This window comes from Mesoplodon mirus (assembly GCF_964341445.2).
Source record: "Mesoplodon mirus genome assembly, chromosome: 5".
NCBI classification, from domain to species: Eukaryota; Metazoa; Chordata; class Mammalia; order Artiodactyla; family Ziphiidae; genus Mesoplodon; species Mesoplodon mirus.
In genome coordinates, this window is record NC_138980.1 from 42,422,491 (window position 1) to 42,432,498 (window position 10,008).

Consider the following 10,008-nt stretch of genomic DNA (forward strand, 5'->3'; position numbering starts at 1 on the left):
CTGGCTGTTTGATCTTATAGTTAGCTTTTTCTAATTGAGTGCACAAATAAACCAATTTAGGTAAGTCAAAAGTGCCGCATTTGGGCCATCTCAGGGAGAAGTTATCTTTGGTCAGACCTTGCTGTTCAGTTAGATACTTGCAAGTGTCAGTTCCATAGGTGTTATACATAAACTTATCTGGGGTTCCCATGGGTGGCTGTCTCTGTCAAGGAGCTCTTTGGCCTTTGAGGCATGGTTCCCCATTCTTGATTTGGTAGCCTAATTCGGATATGATCTGAACAACTCTGTGAGGACAGTGTGATGAATCAAATGTGTGCTGCTTCTAAGTCCCGCTCCCCAAAGCGTTACCCTTGACTCGGTTCAGCTCTTATATGTCTTGGTTTCTCCTTCCAACAGTCTAAAACTGCCACGGGTGCTTAGAGCACTAGGTGGTCAGCCTTTATATGATGCACCCCCGGATGAGCAAAATTTATTTAATGGTTGTAGAGCGGTTCCCTGTGGGACCCCTGCACGTCATGAGGATTAATACTCAAGACACTTCCCCTAGGTTCTCAGACACCTGAGGACACCTTCTGGCCAGAAGGAGAAAGTGTCCCTTTTCCTCAGAGCTGAGTAATTCAGTCTTTCATTTCACTAGCAGTTTCTTCAAACCGTATATCAGCTTGTTTTTCAATTTAACCAAACTAACAAAAACTAGCCACCTATGTTTCCCTGTGTCTCCTACCCTGATCCCCCTAGATCAGGGGTCCCCAGCCCCCAGGCCATGAACCGGTACCTGTCCGTGGCCTGTTAGGAACCGGGCCGACAGCAGGAGGTGAGCGGTGGGCGAGCGAGCGAAGCTTCATCTGTATTTACAGCCGCTCCCCATCGCTCACATTACTGCCTGAGCTCCGCCTCCTGTCAGCATTACGGTGACTTGTATAATTATTTCATTACATATTACAATGTAATAATAATAGAAATAAACTGCACAATAAATGTAATGTGCTTGAATCATCCCCAAACTATCCCCCCCACCCCCATCCACGGAAAAATTGTCTTCCACGAAACTGGTCCCTGGTGCCAAAAGTTGGGGACTGCTGCCCTAGACCCCTACCTATGAAAATGCACCAGTGCCCCTTAAGATACCAAGTCTCAAGTAAAAACAGCTCAAATACAATTTTAGGACTGTCACTTAAAGGAATGAGATCTGGATATCAGAACTCGCTGGAGCACCTGAGGAGCATTGAGAAGCTGGCTGGGCTCAAAGGCTTCAGACTGGTACCAGGTGCCAGTTTGGTGTAGACTCCAGGTATCCCCTGGTGGATGTCTTTGATATCCTGCTTGGTGTAATACACCATGCAAATGTTGGTGAAAAATTAATCAAAACTTAATCTAAGAAAGAAATAGAGAATTTTATTCAAGCCAACCCAAGGATTCATATGCAGGAGACAATCTTTCAGAAAGCTCAGAGGACTGTTCAGCCTATTAGAAGTCAAAGCACAGTTATCTACGTTTTTGAGGCAAAGAAGTATACATCAAAATGACATATTGACATTTTACATAGTCCAGATCTGCATGCACAAGGTGATGGGTCATCATGACCCCTTATAGGACTGAGAGAGGAATGTTATCTTTTAAGGCGTATCCTTACTGGAATCAGAAGGAAATTGTTCTTTATGGTCAAGCAGGCATTCCTGTCTTTGAGGAGATCTGGTTAATGAAAAATGTAGAGGCACACTGCACATAAAAGGGGGGGAGTGGCCCAAATGGGCAGAGAGAATATGTTTAAATTTTCTTGTCCTGCATTAAAATATAAATTTTATTTCATGAACATTTTGTATGATTTGCAGTTTTATAACTGTTAGTGTGTAAAGGATTAAATCTTTGGATGTTTTCCTATGTAGAAGAGTTAAGATTAAATTAATTTAAAATCAAATTTAAAAATCAAGATAAATAAAAACTATTTAATGGTAATATGGTTTCTATAAATTACTCAGTTTATTTTAAATTAAAAATGCATGGGGATTTCCCTGGCCATTCAGTGGTTAAGACTTCGTCTTCCAGTGCAGGGGGTGCAGGTTCAATCCCTGGTCAGCGAGCTAAGATCCCACATGCCTTGTGGCCAAAAAACCAAAACAGAAGCAATACTGTAACAAATTCAATAAACACTTTTAAGATGGTCCACATCAAAAAAAAATCTTAAGAAAAAACTGCATAGAAGGTTAGCAAAAATCTGAAAGATAAGAAGGTCTAAAGTAGACTCATCACCGGAAAATCCTGGTCCCTCCAGTGCTCTTGCTTTAGCCACCCCCAAATAACCAGTGTCGATCATTTCTTGAGCATCCTGTTAGTGCTTCTTTATATGAAAAGAGATAGTTGCAAATGCATGTTTTTTGACCCACCTTTGTCCTTGTAATGACGAGTCGTTCTCATTTTTTTTTTGTTTGTTTGTTTTTGTTTTTGTTTTTTGCCGTACGCAGGCCTCTCACCGCTGTGGCCTCTCGCGTTGTGGAGCACAGGCTCCGGACGCACAGGTTCAGCGGCCATGGCTCACGGGCCCAGCCGCTCCGCGGCATGTGGGATCTTCCCGGACCGGGGCACGAACCCGTGTCCCCTGCATTGGCAGGCGGACTCTCAACCACTGCGCCACCAGGGAAGCCCCGTTCTCATTTTTTAAAAAAGTTTTTGTATATATTTTGAATTGTTAAATCTTATTCTTTTATTATTTAAAAAAATATTTTAATTTTATTGGAGTACAGTTGATTTACAATGTGTTAGTTTCAGGTGTACAGCAAAGTGATTCCGTTAAACCTATATTCATTCTTTTTTAGATTCTTTTTTCATATAGGTTATCACAGAATATTGGGTAGAGTTCCCTGTGCTATACAGTAGTTGTTGGGTTTTGTTTGTTTTTTTTTGATGTTTGACAGCCCCTAGCTTAAGCCTCCCTTCCCTTCCCCTTGTGCCGCCACCTGGGCAAACTGATGAGGAAGCCTGAGTGGTCTCTCCTTTAGAGCAGGAGGTTCCAGCCACACAAGCCCTGCCAGTGCAGGAACTATTGCCCCAGCCCTAACTGCAGTGAACACCCAGGCCAGGCTCCTTTCCTTGCTTTCTGAAGCCATTCAGTGTTGCTTGAGAGGCCGCCCCTTCCCTTAGACCTCAATTATGTGATTCATAAGCCTTTTCCTTCCCCCTTGGTGTGTGTGTATGTGTGTGGGGCACACTACATCCACACATGACCACCACCCGTGGGTCTGTCTTCTCCTGCTCTGACTTGCTCACCTGCTCTGCTGTCTGATGGCGGCCAGTGCCTTGGGCTGCTGGGTGTCGGGGAGCTCGTGCTGTGAGCTGTGCTGCCCTGTGTTGTATTATTGACCCCACCAGTTCTAGATGCAGATAATTTCTTGTTGTTTGGGAACAAGTACGGGATTGGGGCCCTTCTTAAAGTGGTCCTGGGTCGATGTCTTGGTGGGAACCTATCCATGTGTTTAGAGTGAATCTGTTGAGTGTGGTGCTTGTTTGGCCTCAACGTACAGGGTATGGGGGGGTTGGGTGTACTCTGGGCAAGAGCTGGCTCCATTGGCCGGTCACTCATGAAAGAACAGTTCCTTAAAAAGAGAAAGGAAGGGGCTTCCCTGGTGGCGCAGTGGTTGACAGTCCGCCTGCCGATGCAGGGGACACGGGTTTGTGCCCTGGTCTGGGAGGATCCCACATGCTGCAGAGCGGCCGGGCCCGTGAGCCATGGCCACTGAGCCTGCATGTCCGGAGCCTGTGCTCCGCAACGGGAGAGGCCACAACAGTGAGAGGCCCGCGTACCGCAAAAAAAAAAAAAAAAGAGAGAGAAAGGAAAACCGAGGTGAGAAGGGGAATGGCAGCCCTTAGGTGGCAGGCTGAATCTACACTCTTAACACCAGAGGGCTCATCAGGACTCTTCAGTACCTCTGCTGCTGCTACTGCCCCGCCTCTAAGGTAAGATTCTGGCTCTTGGGGCTCTAGGGGAAAACACCCATGGCATCCCTGTAGCACAGCAAAGCCAATTTAATCCCGAGGTCTTTAAACCCTACAACTCCCACGGGAGAGGTCCCTAACTCTGATAGCACTAATGTGAGGCTCTCTGGAGGAAAAAATTTATAAATACCAGGGTAGAGAGGTCACCCCCCTCCACCGAAGCATATCCAGTGGTGAAGAAAACAGAATAGGGAAGGAAGAGAGGGAGGAAAAAAAGGGAAAATACTAAAACAAAGGTCCACAATTTGACCCAATTGGAAATCTGAAATATTCTAAAAGAATTTGTGCAACAAAAAAGATAAAGGGGTGCTGCTTGGCTTTCAGGCTTCTACAGCATGGTTTTTAAATTAACTTTACCATCTGCTGTACTGCACTAATTCACAAACCCTTATGCAATTAATTAATACAAGGTCTCAAATTATAGTTATATCTGGGAGTCACACTAAATTTAAGCAAGGTACTCCTGATAATCATAGGGCAGTTACTGAATATAACATAGAGGGCCAATAGGTATGTTTTTGCCTATTGGCAAATGAGAGCTATTGTCTTGCCTAACTTCCTTATGGTCCTAGCACCCATTATCCTAAAATGTCCCTCATTGAGCCAGGGACACTGAACCAATGAGTCATAAATTTTTATTTTATTTTATTTTTTTGGCCGCACCATACAGCTTGTGGGATCTTAGTTCCCTGACCAGGGATCGAACCCGGGTCCACGGCAGTGAAAGCCCGAGTCTTAACTGGACCGCCAGGGAATTCCCTCATAAATTAAATTTAAATTAAGTCTTTGGCACTTACAAATTGTCTTGATGTGGAACCGCACACAAACGTTACTCCCCAGTTAGTTAATGTGGCCCAATGTAAATTACAAAGGGGTGTAAAGAAAAACATATTGCTGGCCATTCCAGCTCTACAAGGATCAGGCCATTAGCCACTGCAGTCGCCCACCAACAGTGCACCCTGAAGGGAATTCAGGATGGAAAAAGACAGGGAACAATTCTGTGCTTTGGATGTACTGGCCCTGAGATAGTTAAGATGCATATCTAAGAAAAATTTTCAATGACGGTAGATTCTTACATCTTCTCATACATAGAAAAGCACAAAAATCAGTAACTTGAGACATCTGTTCTTTGTGATTAGCAGTAATCTCTTTATGTTTGGCTACAGGTTTTTTCCAGCAAAAGAATTCATATAGGGGGCTTCCCTGGTGGCGCAGTGGTTGAGAGTCCGCCTGCCGATGCAGGGGACACGGGTTCGTGCCCCAATCCCGGAAGATCCCACATGCCGCGGAGCGGCTGGGCCCGCGAGCCATGGCCGCGGAGCCTGTGTGTCCGGAGCCTGTGCTCCGCAACGGGAGAGGCCACAGCAGTGAGAGGCCCGCGTACAGCAAAAAAAAAAAAAAAAAAAAAAAAGAATTCATATAGGAACTTCCCTGGTGGTCCAGTGGCTGAGACTCCACACTCCCAATGCAGGGGGCCTGGGTTTGATCCCTGGTTGGGGAACTAGATCCCTCATGCATGCCACAACTAAGAGTCTGCATGCTGCAACTAAAAGATCCTGCGTACAGGATCCCACGTGCTAAGACTCGGCACAACCAAAAAAAAAAAAAAAACAAAGAAAACTCATATATACTGAGAGGCTGTCTCCTGGGCTATAGTTCTCAGTAAGTTCCCTGAATAAAACTTAACTCACAACTTTTATGTTGTATGTTTTTTTTTTTTTTTTGCGGTACACGGGCCTCTCACTGTTGTGGCCTCTTCCGTAGCGGAGCACAGGCTCCGGACGTGCAGGCTCAGCGGCCATGGCTCACAGGCCCAGCTGCTCCGCGGCATGTGGGATCTTCCCGGACCGGGGCACGAGCCCGTGTCCCCTGCATCGGCAGGCGGACTCTCAACCACTGCGCCACCAAGGAAGCCCATGTTGTATGTTTTTCTTTCAGTCCATGGTTTTAGTGGCCATGAAGGGACCGAGAGCAGACTTCTCTCGTTCACCTGAACTCTGAGAGGATCCAGAGCCTTGGTACCAGCAGGGGCCCCTTGTGCCCCTCCGCCTCCTTGATGAGTCCAGACGATTGGGCAAATCTCTCTTGGGTCTTGGATCTCCTGTTATTGGCTGATGATCCTAAGTTGATTCAGTGATGGATAAACTCCTTGCTGTGAGCAGTTGGTTTTACTTGAACTTAGTTTCAAGAAGAGGTACCTGGGTTACTTCTTCTCGCAGTTGAGAGACACTGGGAAGATTTTACACAATTGGAAGACACTGAGTGGTTTTGGACTAGGTGATTAGGTAGGAGACTGGCCTGTCATTTTCCCTTGAAGTGGCTACTTTAATAGAGTTTGTCAGAATAAAAGTGAAAATACTACATGAGAGCTCTCAGCTCCAAAGAAAAAAAGGACAGAGCTCCTTCTGGCCAGCAAAGTCTTTCGCAGGCAACTGAGAAACTTGTGGGAACGGTGGAAGCAAGTCCTCATAGCATGCATGAGTCCCATAGGGAAACCTGCTCATTAATTAAAAACCTGCTCATCTGGGGACCCACACAAAGGTGTTGGCCATCCAGTGCTGTGAGCGCCCATGGCAATTTTAGACTGACAGAGAGAGAGACCAAGACATGTAAAAGAGCTGAACGACTCTAGGGAGGAGTTAAGCCCACAAAGAGCACATCAGCCTATCACACAATTATCGCTAGCGATTTTATCTCAACAAACTGACCCTGGAATGGGAAACAAACTTTTCAAAACAAAATAAAGAGGCAGCAGATTGCCAGCCTCCAACTAATGCTCCAGCCAGGTTCATGTGCAATACATAGAGAGCTTATAGTCGCAGGCAAACACTTAATTGGTAACTATAAAAATCTTGGGTTCCTGGGCTTCCCTGGTGGTGCAGTTGTTGAGAGTCCACCTGCCGATGCAGGGGACACGGGTTCGTGCCCCGGTCCGGGAGGATCCCACATGCCACGGAGCGGCTGGGCCCGTGAGCCATGGCCGCTGGGCCTGCGCGTCCGGAGCCTGTGCTCTGCAACGGGAGAGGCCACAACAGTGAGAGGCCCACGTACCACAAAAAAAAAAAAAAAAAAATCTTGGGTTCTTTTTTTAAAATGAATAAATAAATAAATTTATTTATTTATTTTTGGCTGCGTTGGGTCTTCGTTGCTGCACACAGGCTTTCTCTAGTTGTGTCGAGCCGGGGCTACTCTTTGCTGTGTTGCGTGGGCTTCTCATTGCGGTGGCTTCTCTTTTTTTTTTTTTTTTTTTTTTGAAAACAGAAATATCACTTTTATTGACAAGATAGGGCCACAATGGTCAGCTCCACAGAACACAAATAAGACAGTCCCAAGACAAGAGTGTAAAACTGCAGCAGACAAGTTAATATTCTTCACCCTCCTCTTCTCCCTCCGCACTATGGGCTCCAACCTCCTCATAATCCTTCTCAAGGGCAACTATGTCCTCACAGGCCTCAGAAAACTCTCCTTCCTCCATGCCCTCACCCCCGTACCAGTGAACAAAGGCACGTTTGGCATACATCAGGTCAAACTTGTGGTCCAGGCGAGCCCAGGCCTCAGCGATGGCTGTGGTGTTGTTCAGCATGCACACAGCTCGCTGTACTTTGGCCAGGTCCCCACCAGGTACTGCAGCGGGAGGCTGGTAATTAATGCCAACTTTGAAGCCAGTGGGTCACCAGTCCACAAACTGGATGCTGCGCTTGGTCTTGATGGTGGCAATGGCAGCATTGACATCTTTGGGAACTACATCACCACGGTACAACAGGCAGCAAGCCATGTATTTACCATCACGAGGGTTGCATTTCATCATCTGGTTGGCCAGCTCAGAGCAAGCATTGGTGACCTCTGCTACAGTAAGCTGTTCATGGTAGGCTTTCTCAGCAGAGATAACAGGTATATGTGGCCAGAGGGAAGTGGATGCGGGGATAGGGCACCAGATTGGTCTGGAATTCTGTCAGGTCAACGTTAGGGCTCCAGCAAACCTCAGGGAAGCAGTGATGGAGGACACAATCTGGCTAATAAGGCGGTTAAGATTAGTGTATATTGGGCACTCAGTATCGAGGTTTCTACGACAGATGTCATAGGTGGCCTCATTGTCTACCATGAAGGCGCAATCAGAGTGCTCCAGGGTGGTATAGGTGGTGAGGATGGAATTGTAGGGCTCAACTACAGCTGTGGAAACCTGAGGGGCTGGGTAAATGGAGAGCTCCAGCTTGGACCTCTTGCCATAATTGACAGACGTTCCATCAGCAGGGAGGTGAACCCGGAACCAGTTCCCCCGCCAAAGAAAGCTGTGGAAAACCAAGAAGCCCTGAAGACCTGTGCACTGGTCAGCCAGTTTCCGAATTCGGTCCAAGACGAGGTCAATGATCTCCTTGCCAATGGTGTAGTGACCTCGGGCATAGTTATTGGCAGCATCTTCCTTGCTTGTGATGAGCTGCTAAGGGTGGAAGAGCTGGCGGTAGGTGCCAATGCGAACTTCATCAATGACCGTGGTGGGTTCCAGGTCTACAAACACTGCCCTGGGCATATGCTTGCCAGCGCCTGCCTCACTGAAGAAGGTGTTGAAGGAGTCATCTCCTCCCCCAATAGTTTTGTTACTTGGCATCTGGCCATTGGGCTGGATGCCGTGTTCCAGGCAGTAGAGCTCGTGGCAGGCATTGCCGATCTGGACACCAGCCTGGCCAACGTGGATGGAGATGCACTCACGCATGACTGAGACTTGTAGGGTTCTGCAGGGCTGGAGGAGGCGAGGTGACAGCCACGAAGCTCTCCCACTGACAGACTACCAAGGAGTCCGGGGGAGAAGTAGTAGGCTTCTCTTGTTGTGGAGCACAGCTCTAAGCACGTGGGCTTCAGTAGCTGTGGCTCACGGGCTCTAGAGTGCAGGCTCAGTAGTTGTGGCGTGTGGGCTTAGTTGCTCCACGGCATGTGGGATCTTCCCGGACCAGGGCTCGAACCCGTGTCCCCTGCATTGGCAGGTGGATTCTTAACCACTGCACCACCAGGGAAGCCCCATTCCAAAATTAGTTTTTGCATATGCTGTTAGAGACAGCTGGCCTAACAAAACATCTTTTCAAAATTCTGACCTTGAACAGGAGCTTGCATTTCTCTCCTTGTGCCTTTGCGATGTAAATGTTCTACCTGATCTTCTTAGGTGTTTTGTTCTGTGTTTTGAGAGTTTGGTCTCTGCCATCCAGAAGGTACATATATGGTGTAGTAGAATAGACTGGGATTCTGATTCTGAGCAGTCTCTTTGGCTGTGCCAGCTCTCGAAAATTTTTCATAAGGGTTCCCATTCCATAAAGGGCTTTTTTCATTTCAGCCTTCATTGTATCTGTGTATACAATGAAGGACAATGAAGGTCTTTACTTTCTTAGACTATTTTTGGGAGTAAACTTTATGGGTTTTTTCTGGCTGCACCATGCAGCTTGTGAGATTTTAGTACCCCAACCGGGGATCGAACCCAAGCCCTAGGCAGTGAGAGTGCAGAGTCCTAACCACTGGACCACCAGGGAATTCCTGGGAGTAAACTTCTGGATCTTGTGAATGCTGCATCCTTTGCATTCTCTTGTGGGGATACCCCTTACATCTTTTTTAAAAAATTAATTTATTATTTATTTATTTATTTTTTGGCTGCCTTGGGTCTTCGTTGCACTCAGACTTTCTCTAGTTGTGGTGAGCGGGGGCTACTCTTCATTGCAGTGCGCAGGCTCCAATAGTTGTGGCGCTTGGCCTTCAGTAGTTATGGCTAGTGGGCTCTAGAGCGCAGGCTCAGTAGTTGTGGCACACGGGCTTAGTTGCTCTGCAACATGTGGAATCCTCCCAGGCCAGGGATCAAACCGTGTCCCTTGCATCGGCAGGCAGATTCCCAAGCACTGCACCACCAGGGAAGTCCCCCTCTTGTATCTTATTGGTTTGACTTGCTATTAAGATACTGATTGTAAGTGGCCACGTAATGGATCCTTTACATTGGAAAAACTAAATTGGTAAATTTTTAGGGTGCTCTCATGATAAACA

General features: G+C 47.0%; 1 pseudogene across 1 annotated transcript; it reads right to left on the bottom strand.

Annotated features, from left to right (window-relative positions):
• Positions 1-7,228: 7,228 nt before the first annotated feature.
• On the bottom strand, positions 7,229-8,805 carry LOC309803930 (tubulin alpha-1C chain-like; annotated as a pseudogene). Its single transcript has one exon. The product of its transcript is annotated as a tubulin alpha-1C chain-like (transcript).
• Between the last annotated feature and the right edge of the window lie 1,203 nt (positions 8,806-10,008).